Consider the following 20,787-nt stretch of genomic DNA (forward strand, 5'->3'; position numbering starts at 1 on the left):
TACGACACCACCAATTTTCGTGTCATCTGCAAACTTACTGAGCATACCTCCTATATTCACACCTAAATCATGAATGTACACTACAAACAAGTGTCCCAGCATCGATCCCTGCGGTACACCACTGGTCACAGTCTTCCAATTGCAAAAACAACCCTCGACCATCACCCTCTGCCTCCTGCCACTAAGCCAATTTTGGACCGAATTTGCCAAATTGCCCTGGATCCCATGGGCTGTTACCTTCTTAACCAATCTCCCATGCGGGACCTTATCAAAAGCCTTATTGAAGTTACAGCATCTATGGAAAGAGAAACAGAGTTAATGTTTCAGGTGCATCCAGCTGCCGGAGCCTGCAGCCTCGAACTTGGAGTGGGAGAAGGAAGAAAGAATGAAGAGAAGCAATATAATCCAACACTCACAGCAACCTACAATCCACCTACATTACCGGGATAGGGAGACAGAGTTTAGAAACACTCAGCAACACGACTCCAGTAAAACATCCCAGGAGGAAAAGGTGGAGCAGTGTGTGTACCTGCCCTGATATCCCCCTCCCCAGGCCTGTCAGTCAAATCCCCCACTCCTCCCAGTCCACAGCTCAGCCTAGCAGCTTCCTGCACCTTGAGCCAGCCCTGCCCAGGTGTGGCCCAGTCCAAGGGGAGTCTTTGTGGAACCAGGGAGGGGGGACCTCCTGCCCTGTGCTGTGTCCCAAATGGTTCCTCCCTCCCCCAGGCCCCTTTATAACTGAGCTCAGTTTCCTTTAAAGTTTTGTCCTTTGATGTGACAGTTTATTAATCTTTAATTCCTCCAAAAGAGCTGGAAATCTGGCGGCCGTTAACCCCAGGCCTGTCACCAGGAGAAGCCCCGCAGCTGCCGCCCCGCTCGGTGCAAACGCTGGACCGGGAGCTTCTTACTGGGGGTGTTGAGGCCTACACCGGGTGTTTCTGAAGCCTCCCCGCCCACTCCATCGCTCCCTCCACCACTTACCGAATCACAAACGTCGCTCCACCGCCAACACTCACAACGCGCATACTCCAAACAATGATCCACAATGCGCCTGCGCACTCGGTACTTGCAGCCCCACCAGTGACCTCTCACCCCTGGCACATCACAATGTCCAGGTGATTGACGGCTGGACCGGACAAATAGCAAGAGTGGGGCAGGACAGGTGCAGCCCCGCCCCCTCTCGCTCCGAATGGTTGGCGGACCCACATCCCGGATCCTCATCCAGTCCGCCCCCGCACTTCCTATTGGTCCGGCCGTGCCGTCAATCAGCCGGGCGGGGTTGTGGGCTGAGCATGCGCGGTCCCTGAAGCAGCGAGCGCGCGGCTTGAGCAGGTGAGAGGGAGGTGGGTTCACAGAATTACTGCAGTGCAGGAGACCATTCGGCCCATCGTATCCGCACCGGCTCTCCGAAAGAGCAATTCACTCAATTTCCATTCCCCCTCCATCTCTAACCCTGCAAATTCTTCCTTTTCATATAACAGTCTAATTCCCTTTTGAATGCTTCACTTGAACCTGCCACCCCCACACTCTCAGGCAGTGCATTCCAGATCTTAACCACTGTCTGCTTGAAAGTTTTACCTCCTGTCACTTTTGCTTCTCTTACCAAATACTTTAAATCCGTGCCCTCTCCTTCTCCATACGTTCACGAGTGGGATCAGTTTCCCTCTGTCCAGACTCCTCATGATTTTGAATACCTCGATCAAATCACCTCTCAGCCTTCTCTTCAAGGAAAACAGTCCCAACTTCTCCAATATAACATATTAAAGCAAAATACCGCAGATGCTGGAAATTTGAAATAAAAACAAGAAATGGTCAAAATACTCAGCAGGTCTGGCAGCATCTGTGGAGAGAGAAAGCAGAGTTAACGTTTCAGGTCAGTGACCCTTCATCAGAACTGGCAAATGTCAGAAATGGAACAGGTTTTAAGCAAGTAAAGAGAAGGAATTAAATTACCCGTCTGAGCTGGAAACTCGGCAACTCCTGGGGAGAGGTCATTCACCTGCTGTGAGTGTGGGAAGGGATTCATTCAGTCATCCACCCTGCTGACACACTAGCGAGTTCATGCTGGGGACAGGCCGTTCAGCTGCTGCGAATGTGGGGAGGGATTCTCTCATTCATCCACCCTGCTGACACAGTGGTCATTTCACATGGGGGAGAGGTCATTCACCTGCTGTGAGTGTGGGAAGGGATTCATTCAGTCATCCACCCTGCTGACACACTAGCGAGTTCATGCTGGGGACAGGCCGTTCAGCTGCTGCGAATGTGGGGAGGGATTCTCTCATTCATCCACCCTGCTGACACAGTGGTCATTTCACATGGGGGAGAGGTCTTTCACCTGCTCTGAGTGTGGGACGGGATTCACTCATTCATCCAAGCTGCTGAAACAGCGACTTCACAGGTGATTTACAGGGGTTGGATTCTGCTGTAATTGCTGCTGTTAATCACATCCAGGACTGAACCATGTTCATTCTGGCAGTAAAATGAAAGCAAAATACTGCAGATGCTGGAAATCTGAAATGAAAACAAAAAGTGCTGGAAATACTCAGCAGGTCTGGCAGCATCTGTGGAGAGAGAAGCAGAGTTAACGTTTCAGGTCAGTGACCCTTCATCAGAAATGTAATGGGTTTTAAGCAACTAAAGCGGGGGTGTAAATCCTCCCCTTCACTACAACTGTAAAATGACATTACAACAGGAAAAGGTGAGTGAGAGAAAGGTGAGGGAGGGAGAAAACTGACAGTGGAGGAAAGAAATGTTGCAGATAGTGCCATGGGTTTGGATTTCAGCACAGGGAGGAGGGAGAGTGTGTGGGACGGGGATTTACAGCTTTGGGGGAACAAGAAAGGAAAAATGTTCCATAGAAACTCGAATTGTCTGTTCTGAATTTCTATCCTGTACTGACAGTGATGACGTTTGTAAAATCCTTTTATAGGGTATTAGAAAAGGACTTACAGACATTGATTTTAATTCTCACTCTGCACACAGTGGGTTTCTATCTCTCCTCAAGGTGTTGGTTAGTGCCAGGGTGACTGTTTACATCCCACAGAACTGTAACAGGTAAAATCAAGCCAAACATCACATCAAAATCTGACAGTCACTTGATTTTTCAGGACCTCAACATCATTGGCCTTTGAACATGAAAGTTAAAGTGTGCAAAGGAAATCCGACCCCAGTCCAAGTGCCAGACCCGGAAGCCCGACATGACCCGACCCGAACCCGACATGCATTGTTGGATCCCGTCGGGGTCGGGGTCGGGTAGCAGGCCTTTACGTCAGTACGTGGGGAAAGGTCTGCTACCCGACCCGACCCCGATGGGTCCGAATGACATGTGTCAAGTCGGGGGCCCGGTCGGGTCCGTCTTGGTCGGGTTTCCTTTGCACACCCTTACATGAAAGCAAAAAGCTGCATTCACAGCGGGGAGAAACTGTACACATGTTGTGCGTGTGGAAAAGGCTTCAGCCGATCACCTGGCCTGTCGAATCTCAAGTTCAGTCACACTGGGGAGCAACCGTGGAAATGTGGGGACTGTGGGAAGAGGCCGTTCACTATCTCCGTGTGTGGGAAGGGATTCACTCAGTCATCCAACCTGTTGGGACACCAGCAGGTTCACAGGTGACTGCAGGTGTTGCATTCTGCTGCTGTGAGTCACATCCAGCACTGAACTATGTTCATTCTGACAGCTGGGGTTTATATCTGCTGATAATATTCTTTATAGCTGGGGTGGAGTTAAATATTATGGCAATTGGTTTGCTTTACATTGTAACTTTTACTCTTCAAATAGTATCTTCCTTTGGGCTATTCTCAAGTTTTTGTGGGATGAAACCAAACAGTGATTTACTTCTTGCAATTTAGGATGTTATATTCACTGCTCATTATGTGGGAAGACTAAACACAGATTGGGTGATCACTTTGAGGAACGTCTCCGTTCAGTCTGCAAGCGTGACCCTGAGTTTCCGGTCACTTCCCATTTTAATTCTCTGTCCCACTCCAACTCTGACCCCTCTGTCCTCTGACTCCTGCACTGTTCCAATGAAACTCAACGGGAGTTCGAGGAACAGCAGCTCATCTTTCAATTAGGCACTTCACAACCTTCCGGTCTCAACAATGAGTTCAGCAGTTTCTGTAACAACAGAGAGTTGTCGGGATCCGGAATGCTCCACCTGAAATGGTGGTGGAACCTGATTCGATCAGTCATTTTAAAAGGGAGTTGACAGGTATTTGAGAATGAGGAACTTACAGGCTTACAAACAACAAGTGGGTGTGTGGGACTAAACACAACTGCTCTTTCAAAGAGCCAGCACAAACGCAAAGGGTTGAATGGCCTCCTTCTGTGCTGTAAGTTTCTATGATTCTAGGAGTTGGCCATTTAGCCCCTTGAGCCTGTTCCACCAGGCAATGAGATCATGGCTGACCTGTGACCTAACTCTATATACCCGACTTTGTCCCATATCCATTAATACCTTTGGTTAACAAAGATCTATCAATGTCAGATTTAAAATTAACATTGATTTCGCATCAACTGCTGTTTGTGGAAGAGAGTTCCAAACTTCTACCATCCTTTGTGTGTAGAAGTGTTTCTTAACTTCAGTCCTGAAATGTCTGGCTCTAAAAATTACACAATGTCTCCTAGTCATAGATTCCCCAACCAGTGGAAATAGTTTCTCTCCATCTACCCTATCAGTTCCAATTAATATTTTAAAATTTTGTATCAAATCAACCCTTTATCTCCTAAATACCAGGGAATACAACCCTCAGTGAGGTGATGCATTTTGGTCGAAGGGATGGGGAGAGGCTATGTTTACTTAATGACACAGTTGTGCAGGTATAGAGGGACCTGAGGGGGTTCATGGGCATAAATCCATGAAGGTGGCAGGACCTACTGAGAGAGTAGTTAGCAAAGCATATGGGATCTTGGGCTTCATAAATAGAGGTATTTAGGACAAGTAGGGAAGTTATACTGAACTTTTATAAAGCTCCAGATAGGCTACAACTGGAGTATTGCATCCAATTCCGATCAGCACACTTTTGGAAAGATGTGCGGGTCCTTGAGAGGGAACAGAGGGGAATTACACAAATGGTTCGTGGTATGAGGGACTTTAGCTACAAGATTAGATTGGAGAAGCTGGTGTTGTTGTCCTTGGAGAAAAGCAGGCGGAGGGGGAGATCTGATAGAGATGTAGGAGATTATGACAGGTTTAGACAAGGTAGGCAAAGAAAAACTGTTCCCATGAGCTGATGGTACAAGGACAAGGGAGCACAGATTAAGGTTTTGGGCCAGAGATAGAGGGGGGATGTGAAGAAAAACTTTTTTATGCAGTGAGTGGTAATGACCTGGAACTCGCTGTCTATGAGGATGGTGGAAGCAGAGACAACCAATGATTTCAAAAGAAAATTAGATAGGCACATGAAGGAAATAAACCTGCAGGACTATGGGGATATCACACGGAATGGGACTGACTCAACTGCTGTGCAGAGAGCTGGGGGGGGATGGGCCAACTGTGCTCCATCTGTGCCATAATGACTCTCAGGCTCATTTGTGTAATCTAGCCTCATAATTTAACCCTTGGAGTCTAGGTATCAGTAGGTAAATCTACACTGCACTCTCTCCAAGCCCAATATATTCTTCCTAAGGTGTGATGCCCAGAACTGAACACAATACTCCAGGTGTGGTCTAACTAGAGCTTTGTGTATCTCAGTGCTTTTCCAGTCACACTGATACCTGAAATCTTTTCCTACAGACAAACCTTTTTCCTTTCACATTCAAAGGCTGATGATATTCAGGTCCTGATGAATCGAGTCACTCTGTCAGATCTTGCTGTGATGCTTGGTTTGAGCTTCCTATCTGCAAATCCACCCTTTCTAATACTCTGCAAAAAAAGAGTTTACAAAAGCCATCACTGTTAGTCCAGGATAGAAATTCAGAACATTTCTCTTGGGTTTGAGGTTGCTGTGTGTAAATCCTCACCTTCCAAGCTCCTGTAAAAGCAGTTTACAAAAGCGATCACTGTCAGTTCAGATTGAAATTCAGAACATTCTCTCCTCCTGCTTCCTGGCCCAAGGTGACTATGCATGCGCCCTGCAGCACATTGTCCTGAGAGGCAATATAAAGGAGAAATTACTTCATTAAAAGGGTTGTAAATCTTTAGAATTCTGTACCCCAGAGGGTTGTAGATGCTCCATCATTGAATACATTTAAGGCTGGGATAGACAGATTTTGGTCTATCAAGGAATCAAGGGATATGCTGAGTGGGCAGGAAAGTGGAGTTAAATCCTAAGATCAGCCATGATCATTTTGAGTGGTGTAGCAGGCTGAATGGGCCGTATGGTCTATGCCTGCTCCTATTTCTTGTGTTCAACACTGACAACAACCTACAATCCACCAAATTACCAGGATAGGGAGATAGATTAATTATTATTAATCCTTAATTCCACCAAAAGAGCTGGAATGCTGGCGGCCGTTAACCTGGGTCTGTTACCGGGAGAAAACCCTGCAGATGCAAATGAGATACCTGGAGGTTATTCAATGGGTTTATGGCTTACACTCTATGTTTCTGAAGCTCCCCCACCATGAACTCCTCCATCTAGAGACGCTCCCTGACCAGTCCCTATTTCTCCTCCATTTAGAGACGCTTCCTGACCAGTCTCCATTTCTCCTCCATTTAGAGACGCTCCCTGACCAGTCCCTATTTCTCCTCCATTTAGAAACGCTCCCTGACCAGTCTCCAGATCCATTCCATTTACAGATGCTCCCTGGCCAATCCCCATTTCGAGACGCTCCCTGACCAGTCCCCATTTCTCCTCCATTTAGAGACGCTCCCTGCCTCTCCTGGATTTTGGGACTGTCTCTTTGTTGAGATTGGGGCCGGAGGGAAGCGGTGGAAGCCGCGGCTGGGGTTGATCTTGTTGTTTGTTGTGATCTCGCTGTTTAGATCGCCTCCTGGCTCCGCACTCGGTGTGTCTGCAGTCTGCGAGCCCCGGGCTTTATTAACCCGCCTCCCTCTCACCTGCTGGAATCGCGCATGCTCAGCTCACACTGCCTGACCACCTACCCTGCTGATTGACGGCAGTTCCCGACCAATAAGAAGAGCGGGGGCGGGTCTGGAGGACAGGACCGGCTGTGGGTCCTCCAGCCAATCGGAGCGAATGAAGGGCGGGGCATGCGGCTGGGAATGGGTGGGATCGCCCCCTCTTGCTATTGGTCCCGATCGGCCGTCAATTCGGCGGACTTTTTGCGCTGCCAGGTGCGCAGGCGCTTTGCGGCACAGTGTTTGGAGCATGCGCAGTGTGGGTGCTGGAGCTGAAATAAAAACAGAAATTGCTGGGATGACTCAGCATCTGCAGAGCGAGAAACAGAGTTAACGTCTCAGGTCAGTGACTTTTCATCAGAACTGAACGGTCGTGCCATATCCACAGCGGGTACTGGAGGGGAATGGATCCTGCAGCCGGTGTAGGCCTCAACACCCCCCCAATAAGAAGCTCCCGGTCCCGTGTTTGCACCGAGCGGGGAGGCAGCTACGGGGCTTCTCCCGGTGACAGGCCCGGGGTTAACGGCCGCCAGATTTCCAACTCTTTTGGAGGAAATAAAGATTAATAAAGTGTAACATCAAAGGACAAAACTTTAAAGGAAACTGAGCTCAGTTATAAAGGGGCCTGGGGGAGGGGAGGGAGGAACCATTTGTGACACAGCACAGGGCAGGAGGTCCCCACTCCCTGGTCCCACAAAGACTCCCCTTGGATTGGGCCACACCTGGGCAGGGCTGGCTCAAGGTGCAGGAAGCTGATAGGCTGAGCTGTGGACTGGGAGGAGTGGGGGATTTGACTGACAGGCCTGGGGAGGGGGATATCAGGGCAGGTACACACACTGCTCCCCCTTTTCCTCCTGGGATGTTTTACTGGAGTCGTGTTGCTGAGTGTTTCTAAACTCTGTCTCCCTATCCCGGTAATGTCGGTGGATTGTAGGTTGCTGTGAGTATTGAACTATATTGCCTCTCCTCGTTCTTCCTCCTCCTCCCACTCCAAGCTACAGGCTCCAGTGGCTTGATGCACCTCAAATGTTAACTCTGTTTCTCTCTTCACAATGCTGCCCGATCTGAGTATTTCCAGCATTTTCTCCTTTTATTTCAGATTTCCAGCATCATCAGTATTCTGCTCTTGCTTTATTACAGGCATTGCTTAGAGAACAGAGTCGAGAAACACAGATGACCTATTAAGAGAGAGTTTTATTGGGGTGGGTTTTGGATGTGGAAGTCAGTCCCTGACCTGTGTAGGTCTTTTTTGTTGCATCAAAGTGAGCTGCAGTGGAGATGGAGGAGAAGCTGCTGGGTTTAATCTTGAGTACTTTTGCGCCCAGTCAGGCCCAGCAATTTCCAATGTGAGACTGTAAAGGAAGGTAGATTCCAGGGGAGATGAAGTTGTTAAACGGACACCACCTACTCAATGTAAAGGCATGGACTCAAAGGGCCAAATGGCCTGTCTGTGCGGTTAATACTCTATGACTTTAAGAGTATTGTTTTAATAACAAGTATTTCTCTAGAGGCTTTAATCCATTTTTACACGTACAGATTTTTTTTTACTTCATTCTGATCAGATATCGCCAATCCCCAGTTGCCCATTGAGAAGGTGATGGTGGGCTGCCTTCTTGAACCGCTGCAGTCTGTGTGGTGAAGATGCTCCTACAATGGTGTTAGGGATGGAGTTACAGGATTTTCACCCAGTGATGATGAAGGAACGGTAATATATGTCCAAGTTAACATCAACTTGCATTTATGTTGCACCTTTAATGTCATAAAATGTTCCAAGGTGTTCCACAGGAGTGTTATAAAGCAACATTTGACACTGAGCCATATAAGATTTTGAGGCAGGTGACAAAGAGGTAGGTTTTAAAGAGTGTCTGAAACAAGGAAAGTGAGGTAGAGAGGCGGAGAGGATTAGGGAGGGATTTCCAAAGCTTATGACCTTGGCAGCTGAAGGCACGGACACCAGTGGTGGAGCAATAAAAATCAGGGATGCTCAAGATGCCAGAATTAGATAGACCCTGATCTCTCGGTAGGTTGTAGGCGTGGATGAGATTGTAGAGATAGTGAGGGGTGAGGGCATGGAGGGATTTGAAAACGAGGATGACATTTTTAGTTCTGATGAAACCGGCATTTCTCCTCCACAGACACAGCCAGACTTGCTGTATTTCCAGAATTTTCCTTTTTTTATTTCAAATTTCCAGCATGTGGAGTCCTTTGCTTTTATTTCTATCTGCATTTTCAAATTGAGGTGCTGCTTAACTGGGAGCCTGTGTAGGCCAGCGAGCACAGTGGTGATGGGTGAACAGGACTTGGTTTGAGTGAGGACACAGGCAGCAGAGTTTTGGATGATCTCAAGTTTACGGAGGGTGGAATGTGGGAGACCGACCAGGAGTGTGTTAGAATAGTCAAGTTGAGAGGTAACAAATACATGGATGTAAGTTTCAGAGGCAGATGAGCTGAGGCAGTGGTGAAATCGGGTGATGTTACTGAAGTTGAAATAGGTGGTCTGAGTGATGGCACTGATATGCAGTCGGAAGCTCATCTCTGAATCAAATATGACACCAAGGTTATGAACGGACTGGTTTAGCCTCAGACAGAGCCTCTCTGGTTTCTCGCTCTTGCTCGCTCTCTCCTCCCATCGAGGGCAGAGTCTTGTGTATGTCCAGACTGGGTGGCAGGTTCCCTTCCCTGAAGGACATTAATGAGCCAGTTGGGGTTGTCCGTCAATCCAGCAGCTTTCATGGTCACTTTTTCCTTGTGCCGGCCCCATAAATTACCAGATTCATTCAGCTCCATTTCACAACCTGCCTTTGTGTTTTTGTGGGTTCTCTCTCACTTTTGTTTTTCTGTTTTAAGTCAATTTCACAGGGTTTTAGAAGGGGAGGATTTGCAGCCGTGAAATGCAAAGCAAACGTCAGATCAGGATCTGAAGGAGTCGCCCAATTTATCCTAACCTGAATATCAGAGGATTTTGAACATGGAAGGAAATAGTGGGGAGAAACTGTACACGTGTTCTGTGTGTGGACAAGGTTTCAGCCGACCATCTGGCCTGTCAAATCACAAGCGCATTCACAGTGGGGAGAAACCATGTAAATATGGAGTCTTTGCAAAGGGATTGAATTATCCGGTTGAGTTGGAAACTCATCCACGCAGTCACACCCTGGAGAGGCCGTTCATCTGCTCCGAGTGTGGGAAGGGATTCACAAAATCATCCAACCTCCTGACACACCAGCGAGTTCACTCTGGAGAGAGGCCATTCTCCTGCTCCGTGTGTGGGAAAAGATTCACTGATTCATCCAACCTCATGGCACACCAGCGGGTTCACACGGGGGAGAGGCCGTTCCCCTGCTCAGTGTGTGGGAAAAGGTTCACTGAGTCATCCAACCTCGTGAAACACCAGCGAGTTCACACTGGAGAGCGACCGTTCACCTGCTCCAAGTGCGGGAAGGGATTCACTCAGTTATCGCACCTTCTGAGACACCAGCGAATTCACACTGGGGAGAGGCCGTTCACCTGCTCCGAGTGCGGGAAGGGATTCACAACTTCATCCGACCTGCTGACGCACCAGCGGGTTCACACTGGGGAGAGGCCGTTCACCTGCTCCGAGTGTGGGAAGGGATTCACTACTTCATCTCACTTGCTGAAACACCAGCGAGTTCACAAGTAAGATCAGTGGTTGGATTCTCCTGTTAATCACATCCAGGACTGAACTACATTCATAGGTATAAAAGTGGAAAGTGCTGGAAATGTTCAGGTCTGGCAGCATCTGTGGAGAGAGAAGCAGAGTTAACGTTTCATGTCTGTGACCTTTCATCAGAACACATCCGAGTTTCCCTCTGCTGCTTCCCTTCCGCCCACCAGGCTAAACTGCCTCAAAAGTTCCCCTTGCCTTTGCCCTGAACCCACATCTTTCTCTAGTGTCTCTCCTATCTCTCCCATGTCCTCTCCGAGGTCATCTTGGCCATGAGACCCACCTCCTGCTCCCTCGACTCTATTTTCACGAAACTGCTGAGCAACCAACTTCCCCATGTTAGCTGATATTGTTGATGGTTCTCTATCTTCAGGTACTCCTCCTCAAGAAAAGAAAACCTGAACCCCACTGCCCTTGCAAACTGAAAAAGTCCCATCTCCAACCTCCTTTTCCTCTCCAAAGTCCTCTAGCTCTGCTTCTCTCCCCACAGATGCTGCCTGAACTGCTGAGTATTTCGAGCACATTCTGTTGAAATTTCAGATTTCCAGCACCTGCAGTATTTTCTTTTCTTCCTTGAATGTTTTTTTTGCTTCCTGAATCCATGTCCTTTTTCCCAACCCTCCAATCAGGTTTCCGCCGCAGTGCAGAAACAGCTCTTATCAAAGTGACAAATAGCATCCTATGAACTGTGACAAAGGTAAACTATCCCTCCTCATCCTTCTCGACCTGTCTGCAGCCTCTGACACGGTTGACCACACCATCCTCCTCCAACATCTCTCCACTGTTATCCAGCTGGGTGGGACTACACCTTCTTGGTTCCATTCTTATCTAATCATAGCCAGAATATCCCCTGCAATGGCTTCTCTTCCCACTCCTGCACAGTTACCTCTGGTCTCCTCCAAGGATCTATCCTTGGCCTCCTCCTATTTCTCATCTACATGCTGTCCCTCTGAAAACACAGAGTTAGTTTTCAGATTTACACCAAGCTGTATCTCACCACCACCTCTCTCGACTAAATTATCACACTGCCTGTCTGATATCCAGTGGTGGATGAGCAGAAAGTTCCTCCAATTAAATATTGGGGAGACTGAAGCCATTGTCTTCAGTCTTCCCAATATTTAATTGTCTTCAGTCTTCACTCCACAATCCATTCCCTAGCCTCCAACTGCATCCCTCTCCCTGGCAGCTGTCTGAGACTAAACCAGATGTTTGGAGCCCTATTTGACCCCAAGATGAGCTTCCGACCACAAATCCGTGCCAACACTAAGACAGTCTGTTTCCACCTCTGTAAGTTGTCTGGCTCTGCCCTTGTCTCAGCTCATCTTCTGCTAAAACCCTCATCCATGTATTTGTTACCTCTAGATTTGACTATTCCAGTGCACTTCTGGCTGGCCTTCCACATTCTACCTTCTGTAAACTTGGGATCATGCAAAACTCTACTGCCCATGTGTTACGAAAGTGCCTCTATATTTTGTTAGATACATTTTTTTGAGAATTCATTTTTGAAAGCTTGAAGACATGTTGAACTTTGAGGTTTTCAAAGGGGGTCATGTAAAGGCCACTGGACTTTGTCAAAACAGTCCCTGGAAATTATTTTAAAAAGGGGCACTGAGAGGCCTTGTGAGGAAACCAAGCCTTTCCGGAAAACCACTTGACTTCAAGCTCAATAAATAGAGAACTTTGACACCTGGAGAAGCTGTTTACAAAGAAGTGACATGTCACATAGAGCAAAGCAGATTTGATTGAGGTGTACATGATTACGACAGGTTTAAATAGGTAGACAAAGAAAAGCTGTTCCCATTAGCTGATTGTACAAGGACTAGGACACAGATTAAGGTTTTGGACAAGAGATACAGGAGGGATATGAGGACCAACTTTTTTTACACAATGACTGGTAATGACCTGGGACTTGCTGCCAATGCGGATGGTGGAAGCAGAGACGGTGAATGATGTCAAAAGGAAATTGGATGGGCACTTGAGAGAAATAAACCTACAAGACTACGGGGATAGCGTTGGGGAATGGGACTGACTGGATTGCAACACAGAACTGGCATAGACTCAAGGGGCCAAATGGCCTGCTTCTGTGTCATAATGACTCTAAGATGCATTTGTGTAATCGCTGCTTGTAATCATTCAAGTAAATCTACACTGCACTCCCTCCAAGGCCAATATATCCTTCCTAAGGTGTGATGCCCAGAACTGCACACAAAACTCCAGGTGTGGTCTAACCAGGGCTTTGTGTATCTCAGTGCTTTTCCAGTCACACTGATACTTGACAACTTTTCCCACAAACAGAACAGACAAACCTTTCTCCTTCCACATTCAAAGCCGATGATCTTTCGGTCCTGATGAATCGAGTGACTCTGTCAAATCTTGATGTGAGCCTGGTTTGAGCTTGTAGTTTGAAAATCCTCCCTCGTAATACTCTGTAAAAGGAGTTTACAAAAGCCATCCACTCTCAGTCCAGGATAGAAATTCACAACATTCGCTCCTCTTGCTTCCTGGCCCAGGTTGGCCACTTGTGCGCTGCTGCACATTGTCCCCTAGCGAGATGGTGGCAAGTTCTTGAATTGATTTGTGCCTTTTTCAATAAGAACATATAACAGGGATCCTGATGAATGGATAAGGATATGCACTCACGATTGGGACTTATTTACTGATTATTTTAATGTACTGGAATTCATTTTTAACATATATTTCAATTAATTTAGTCCTTTTGGGCTAAGGTAATTTGCTTTTTTTGTTGTTGTTCATATGTAATTTTAATGAATGAGCAATGTACCCGCCATGAATTTCCTTAAGGACAATAAACTGAAATTGAATTGAAGTTAAGGGACCTCCTCGTGTGACTGCTCCTGGGTCTGACCAAAGTGGCCATCAACAGGTCCAGGCAGAGGGCAGTTGAGGTGGCCTTCCAGCCAGACTATCTGCCTCACTTCGGTGTCTGCGTCTGCACCCAGGTGTCCCTAGAGAGGGAGCGCACAGTGTCTGCCGGTATGCTTGAGGCCTTTGGGACCAATGGGCACTGGACGGATTGGAGTGTATCGCCATCGCTCGCAATGGCATTTTAGTTTGATTTAGCTAAGTTTCTTTTATGCTTTTTGTGACCTCATATGACTGGTCCCCTTCCCTTTAAATTACTGATGTAACAAAAAGGCCTATACAGGTGGTCAAGGACTGACTTCTGCATCCAGCAACCATCTCGAAACAAACCAGCACTTAATTGGCAGGGAGTGGGGGGAGGGGAAAGCTCTTGCCATGTGCTGTGCCCCAAATGATGCTTCTAAGCTTCACCAACAACCACATGCTTATTGAGATTAACATTCCCAAAGTAGTGCAAACTAATGCTAGAGAAACTCCAACCTGATTTCACAACACAAAACCAAAGGAAATGCAGTTTTTTTTTTAATGGTACCTCATCCAAAGGAAGGATGATGAAAATACTTAAGCTTGAACGTGAAATGGCTGTTACCAGCAATAGTGGTTACAGGGTTGAAGAGAGAATGAAATGAAAGTGCAGTAGTATGATCCTGTATCATCTTTCTAAAACCAAAAAACAAACATTAAAAGAAATCCAAGGAATTTTGTTTTCCTTTTTGGGGAGGTATCTCACACACACACACACACACACACACACACACACACACACACACACACACACACACACACACACACGAAGTGGGATGATAAAAACTGAAGTTACAAAAATTTGACTGTCATCAAAAAAAATGAACCTTTCTTTGAAAGACATCCTGCGTCACAATGGCTACCCTGATCAGATCATTTCTTGCTGTATATCGCACAAACTTATGAAAAGTGCCCAGTCTACCTTCGATTACCCTGGAAGGGTAAGGTATCTCAAAAATTTCAGCAACCGGTTAAGCTAGCCGTTTCACGCTGCTGTTACGCAATGGTAACGTATGGCGTTCGGCATGAGCAAGATGTCTCCGTCAAGCCAAAAAGGCGTTCTGCCTATCACACAAATGAGTAATGTGATATATGAATTTCTATGCCAGTGTGATGCTAGGTATATACGCTGTACATTCCAAAGACTGGCGGATTGTATCAAATAGCATATCCCTTCTGCTGTTCACAACGGACAAGGTACAGACTGTATCCAACCAGCCCGTGTTTGCAAAACTGAAAACACAGTGTCCAAGGTTAGTTGTGATTCCACGATTGGACAACATTTGCTTAAATAATCCTCAGTGTGCTAAGAATTATGCAAACAAATTAAGATTGTCAGTCTAGCTCGCAGTGTGGCACATTCGTGTGGACTGGAAGCTACGTAATATTAATACACTGGGCCCTATTCCTTTCAAACAGCACGAACATGTACACACATGGTGCCTGATTCAGATAAACAAAATTAGGTGACAGCCATTTGCTGGTTCATTCTTCAGGGCAATGCCTTGACCAATCTGAGTCAAGCTGCCTGATTTAAATTTCAAACAAAGCGTGGGAGTTAACTGTCAGTCACCATAAACTGGTGCATTCTCCGTGGCAATGCCTCTACCAATCAGAGTCTTTTTCCAACCAATCAGCATTCTCTTCTCATACAGTAGCAATTAGTTGTTTCCCTTACATTGGTATTCTTGTGATTTGTCCTGATGAGTGCAAGATGAAAAGCTTCAACAAAATCTCTGTTCTCAGCAATACTTCTTTGAAAAAGTGAACAATGTGCTCCAAAATAGTCACCAAGGGAAAAGGACTTGGATTTTGTATATTCAACATGCCTGACAGGGCCAAAGGAAAATCTTCAAAGCTAAGAGGTGTGAATTGCACCCATCCTAAAATATTCCAGTATTAAATGGGTTCTTCTGAAATGAAGAAGGTGTGAAGTAACCAGGTCCTGAGCCATTGTGCATCACCTTGAGGGAAAAGAGATCAAAGCATTTCCTACCAGGAAGCAAGATGTAGCACATCCTTACCTTAAAAGGCAGCCGAGAGAAAGAGAGAGAGAAAAAGAGACACCCAGAAAGCAGCATCCCAGAAGCTTGTTTCCAGTAAACCAGAAGGGATGCGCCCTGCTGTAAAATTCTACATCTACGCTTTATACAGCAGTGAATTAAATGTGATCCACTGTCTCCAACTGAATTTTCAACCGAGAGAAATCTACAAAAACCTCAGGCTTGCAACCAACGAGAACTTGACTTCCAAGGGAATTCAGTAAGTTTAATGTGCCATTCCCACGTCCCCCACCCCTCCCACCAACTTATTATCCTTACCTTTTTTCATCTCTGTCCTTGTGCGTGTGCGAGAAAATGCAGCTGTGACAATTTGGGGTTGAGGCATATTAATCAATAAATACTTTATTTTCTGTTTTAAACCTACAAGAAAAAAAGACTGGTGGGCAAGATAAAGGAAAATTCCAAGGCATTCTATAAGTATATTAAGGGCAAGAGGATAACCAAGGAAAGAATAGGGCCCTTTAGGGTCCAAAGTGGCAATCTGTGTGTGGAGCCGGAGGATATAGGTGAGGTTTTAAATGATTACTTTTCATCTATGTTCACTATGGAGAAGGACGATGTAGGCGTAGAGATTAGGGAGGGCGATTGTGACATACTTGAACAAATTAACATTGAAAGGGAGGAGGTATTAGCGGTTTTAGTGGGCTTAAAAGTGGTTAAATCCCCAGGCCCGGATGAGATGTATCCCAGGCTGTTATGTGAGGCAAGGGAGGAGATAGCAGGGGCTCTGACACAAATTTTCAAATCCTCTCTGGCCACAGGAGAGGTGCCAGAAGACTGGAGGACAGTGAATGTGGTACCATTATTCAAGAAGGGTAGCAGGGATAAACCAGGTAATTGCAGGCCGGTGAGTCTAACATCAGTGGTAGGGAAACTATTGGAAAAAATTCTAAGGGACAGGATTAATCTCCACTTGGAGAGGCAAGGATTAATCAAGGATAGTCAGCATAGCTTTGTCAGGGGGAGATCATGTGTAACAAACTTGATTGAATTTTTCAAGGAGGTGACTAGATGTATAGATGAGGGTAAAGCAATTGATGTAGTCTACATGGACTTCAGTAAGGCTTTTGATAAGGTCCCGCATGAGAGATTGGTCAAGAAAGTAAGAGCCCCTGGGATCCAGGGCAATTTGGCAAATTGGATCCAAAATTGGCTTAGTGGCAGGAGGCAGAGGGTGATGGTCGAAGATTGTTTTTGCGATTGGAAGCCTCTGACCAGTGGTATACTGCAGGGATCGGTGCTGGGAACCTTGCTGTTTGTAGTGTGCATTAATGATTTAGACGTGAATATAAGAGGTATGATCAGTAAGTTCGCAGATGACAGAAAAATTGGTGGTGTCGTAAATAGTGAGGAGGAAAGCCTTAGATTACACAACAATATAGATGGCCTGGTAAAATGGGCAGAACAGTGGCAAATGGAATTTAATCCTGAAAAGTGTGAGGTGATGCATTTCGGGAGGACTAACAAGGGAAGGGAATATACAATGGGTGGTAGGACCCTTGGAAGTCCAGCGTGTCAGAGGGACCTGGGTGAACTTGTCCATAGATCACTGAAGGCAGCAGGACAGGTAGATCAGGTGGTTAGGAAGGCATATGGGATACTTGCCTTTATTAACCAAGGCATAGAATATAAGAGCTGGGAGGTTATGATGGAGCTGTACAAAGCGCTAGTTAGGTCAAAGCTGGAGTACTGTGTACAGTTCTGGTCACCACACTATAGGAAGGGTGTGATTGCACTGGAGAGGGTTTTTTTTATTCATTCATGGGAAGTGGGCGTCACTGGCTTTGCCAGCATTTATTGCCCATCCCTAATTGCCCTTGAGAAGGTGGTGGTGAGCTGCCTTCTTGAACCGCTGCAGTCCATGTGAGGTAGGTATACCCACAGTGCTGTTAGGAAGGGAGTTCCAGGATTTTGACCCAGCGACAGTGAAGGAACGGCGATATAGTTCCAAGTCAGAATGGTGTGTGACTTGGATGGGAACTTGCAGGTGGTGATGTTCCCATGCATCTGCTGCTCTTGTCCTACAAGGTGGTAGAGGTCGTGGGTTTGAAAGGTGCTGTCTAAGGAGCCTTGGTGAGTTGCTGCAGTGCATCTTGTAGATGGTACACACTACTGCCACTGTGCGTCGGTAGTGGAGGGTGTGAATATTTGTGGATGGTGTGCCAATCAAGCGGGCTGCCTTGTCCTGGATGATGTACAGCTTCTTGAGTGTTGTTGGAGCTGCACCCATCCAGGCAAGTGGAGCGTATTCCAACACACTCCTGACTTGTGCCTTGTAGATGGTGGACAGGCTTTGGGTAGTCAGGAGGTGAGTTACTCACCACAGGATTCCTAGCCTCTGACCTACTCTTGTAGCCACGGTATTTATATGGCTACTCCAGTTCAGTTTCTGGTCAATGGTAGCCCCTAGGATGTTGATAGTGGGGGATTCAGCAATGGTAATGCCGTTGAATGTCAAGGGGCGATGGTTAGATTCTCTCTTGTTGGAGATGGTCATTGCCTGGCACTTGTGTGGTGCAGGGCGGCACAGTGGCGCAGTGGTTAGCACCGCAGCCTCACAGCTTCAGCGACCCCGGTTCAGTTCTGGGTACTGCCTGTGCAGAGTTTGCAAGTTCTCCCTGTGACTGCGTGGGTTTCCGCCGGGTGCTCCGGTTTCCTCCCACAGCCAAAGACTTGCAGGTTGATGGGTAAAGTGGCCATTGTAAATTGCCCCTAGTGTAGGTAGGTGGTAGGAGAATGGTGGGGATGTGGTAGGGAATGTGGGATTAATGTAGGATTAGTATAAATGGGTGTTTGATGGTCGGCAGAGACTCGGTGTGTCGAACGGCCTGTTTCAGTGCTGTATCTCTAAATAAATAAATAAATGTTACTTGTGTTAAATGGTGCAGAGGAGATTCACCAGGACATTGCCTGGGCTGGAGCTTCTCAACTATGAAGAGAGACTGGATAGGCTAGGGTTGTTTTCCTTAGAGTGGAGAAGGCTAAGGGGGGACCTGATTGAGGTATCCAAAATTATGACGGGCATAGATAGGGTAGATAGGAAGAAACTTTTTCCCTTAGCGGAGGGGTCAATAACCAGGAGGCATAGATTTAAGGTAAGGCGCAGGAGGTTTTGAGGGGGAAAAAAATTCACCCAGAGGATGGTTGGAATCTGGAACGCACTGCCTGAAGTGGTGGTAGAGGCAGGAACCCTCACAACATTTAGGAAGTATTTAGATGAGCACTTGAAGCGCCATAGCATACAAGGCTACGGGCCAAGTGCTGGAAAATGAGTTTAGAATAGATAGGTGCTTGATGGCTGGCATGGACATGATGAACCGAAGGGCCTGTTTCTGTGCTGTATAACTCTATGACTAAGAAAACCTTTCGCTGTCTGTTTATCTGACAATTAAAACACAAAAGGGTTAAACCCTAATAACAAAACACACGCTGCAGTCAGATGGGAGCTGAACAGTGGGAAGCTCCCCAAGTCTCTCTACGTCGCTAAACAGGGCAGGCAGCAGGAATTATTTTAGGAAATAACACAGTGCAGTGATTGTTTCTCTTTGAACTCTTCCCTTGGAGAACAGTGTGAATTAGTGGAAGGATTCACAGGCTGTTTAACGCTCCTTCCATGACTGGAACCATTTGCTTCCAGCTGATCTGTTGGTCAGTCTTTAACTGGGAGAGTTTGATGATCATCCACAGCTCACACAATGGGTGTGGACAGTCTCACTCACCAGACATGGCTATGAACTCCCTGTAAATCATGCCCTCTCATTTCTGTTTTGTAACCATCTTTCCATCCATTTTGCTGCCTTGTCCTTCACTCCACACAGCCTGATCTCGGTCTCCTTGCAGATTGTACAAACTGTTATGGATAGCAAGCTGGTTACAAAACAGAAAAGAGAGAGTAGGGGTTAAGAGTAGCTACTCAGCCTGGTGGAAGTTGGGAATTGGTGTTCCACAGTAATCGGTGCTGGGACCACTGTTATTCATCATTTACATAAACGATTTAGACTCGAGAATTGGAAGTACAATTTCAAAATTTGTGGATGACACAAAATTGGGCGATAAAATTACTCGTGAGGAAAACTGTGACAAAATGCACAAAGACATTGGTAAACTTACAGAATGGGATTGTAATTGGCAAATGAATTTCAATATAGATAAATGTGCTGTAATGTGTTTTGGTAGGAAGAATAAGGAGGCCACAGACAACTTGGAAAATAAGAATCTAAATGGGGCAGAGGAGCAAAGGGATTGAGGGAGCAGATACACAGACCAATAAGAGTAGCAACACAGGTTAATAAGGCCATAAAGAAGCAAATGAAACGCTGGGGTTCATTTCAAGAGGGATAGGATTGAAAATAAGTGGTTATATTCAACTTGTATTGAATGTTCGTTGGACTACATTTAGAGAATTGTGAACAGTTCAGGTCGCCATATTATAAAAAGGATATGGAGGCACCGGATAAGCTGCAAAAGGATTTGCAAGGTTGGGTCTAGAACTGAGAGGATATAATTATAATCAGGAGAGGCTGAACAGGCTGGAGCTATTTTCTTCAGATAAAGGAGATGTTTGATGGGTGATTTGACAGAGGTCTTTATGGTTAATTAAAGGTTAAACAGGATGGACATAGAGAAAAGCTTTTCCACTTCAGGGAAATTCCAAAACCTGTGGTCATAAATATCAGATATTTGCCAATAAATCCAATAGGGAATTCAGAAGAAACTTCTTGACCCAAAGAGAGGGAAGAAAATGGTATACTCAACCATAGGGAGTAGTTGAGGTGAATAGCAGAGATGCATTTAAGGGGAAGCTCGATAAGTACACGAGGGAGAAAAGAATGGAAGGATATACTGATCAGGTTTGATGAATTGTGCACCATCTTCTTTTCCAAAGATCTCTCAGCTTCTCTAATGGCTGCTTTTGTCTCCCTCAATTGTGGGTGATATTTGTCCCTATTCTCCTGGAAACAGAATCCATCTTGTTCCAAACTGGGTTCAATGTATGACAATTCGGGGAGTCAGACATCATTCATCCTCAGATCGATGCTGACAGGTAAAACCCCAGAGAGTTCCTTCGTAAGGATTCCTCTGGTTCCTCTCCATTTATTTTTCAGAATACTGA

At 46.3% G+C, this 20,787-nt stretch overlaps 1 protein-coding gene and 1 pseudogene across 7 annotated transcripts in view; one reads left to right on the forward strand and one right to left on the reverse strand.

Annotated features, from left to right (window-relative positions):
- LOC137349209 (zinc finger protein 432-like) overlaps positions 1-7,029 on the reverse strand; it is a 117,319-nt gene extending 110,290 nt beyond the window's left edge. For 2 of the 7 annotated variants that reach the window (XM_068014656.1, XM_068014645.1), the window contains exons 1-4: positions 6,538-6,983; positions 5,963-6,088; positions 5,742-5,864; positions 1,604-1,782 (exon numbers count right to left, since the gene is read on the reverse strand). The gene's annotated coding sequence lies outside the window, so the exon portion shown is untranslated. The other 5 variants (XM_068014646.1, XM_068014648.1, XM_068014649.1 and 2 more) reach the window with 5 other exon arrangements.
- LOC137349236 (zinc finger protein 91-like) overlaps positions 1-13,531 on the forward strand; it is a 233,097-nt pseudogene extending 219,566 nt beyond the window's left edge.
- Positions 13,532-20,787: the final 7,256 nt, after the last annotated feature.

This window comes from Heterodontus francisci, chromosome 34 (genome assembly GCF_036365525.1).
Source record: "Heterodontus francisci isolate sHetFra1 chromosome 34, sHetFra1.hap1, whole genome shotgun sequence".
Lineage (NCBI taxonomy): Eukaryota > Metazoa > Chordata > Chondrichthyes > Heterodontiformes > Heterodontidae > Heterodontus > Heterodontus francisci.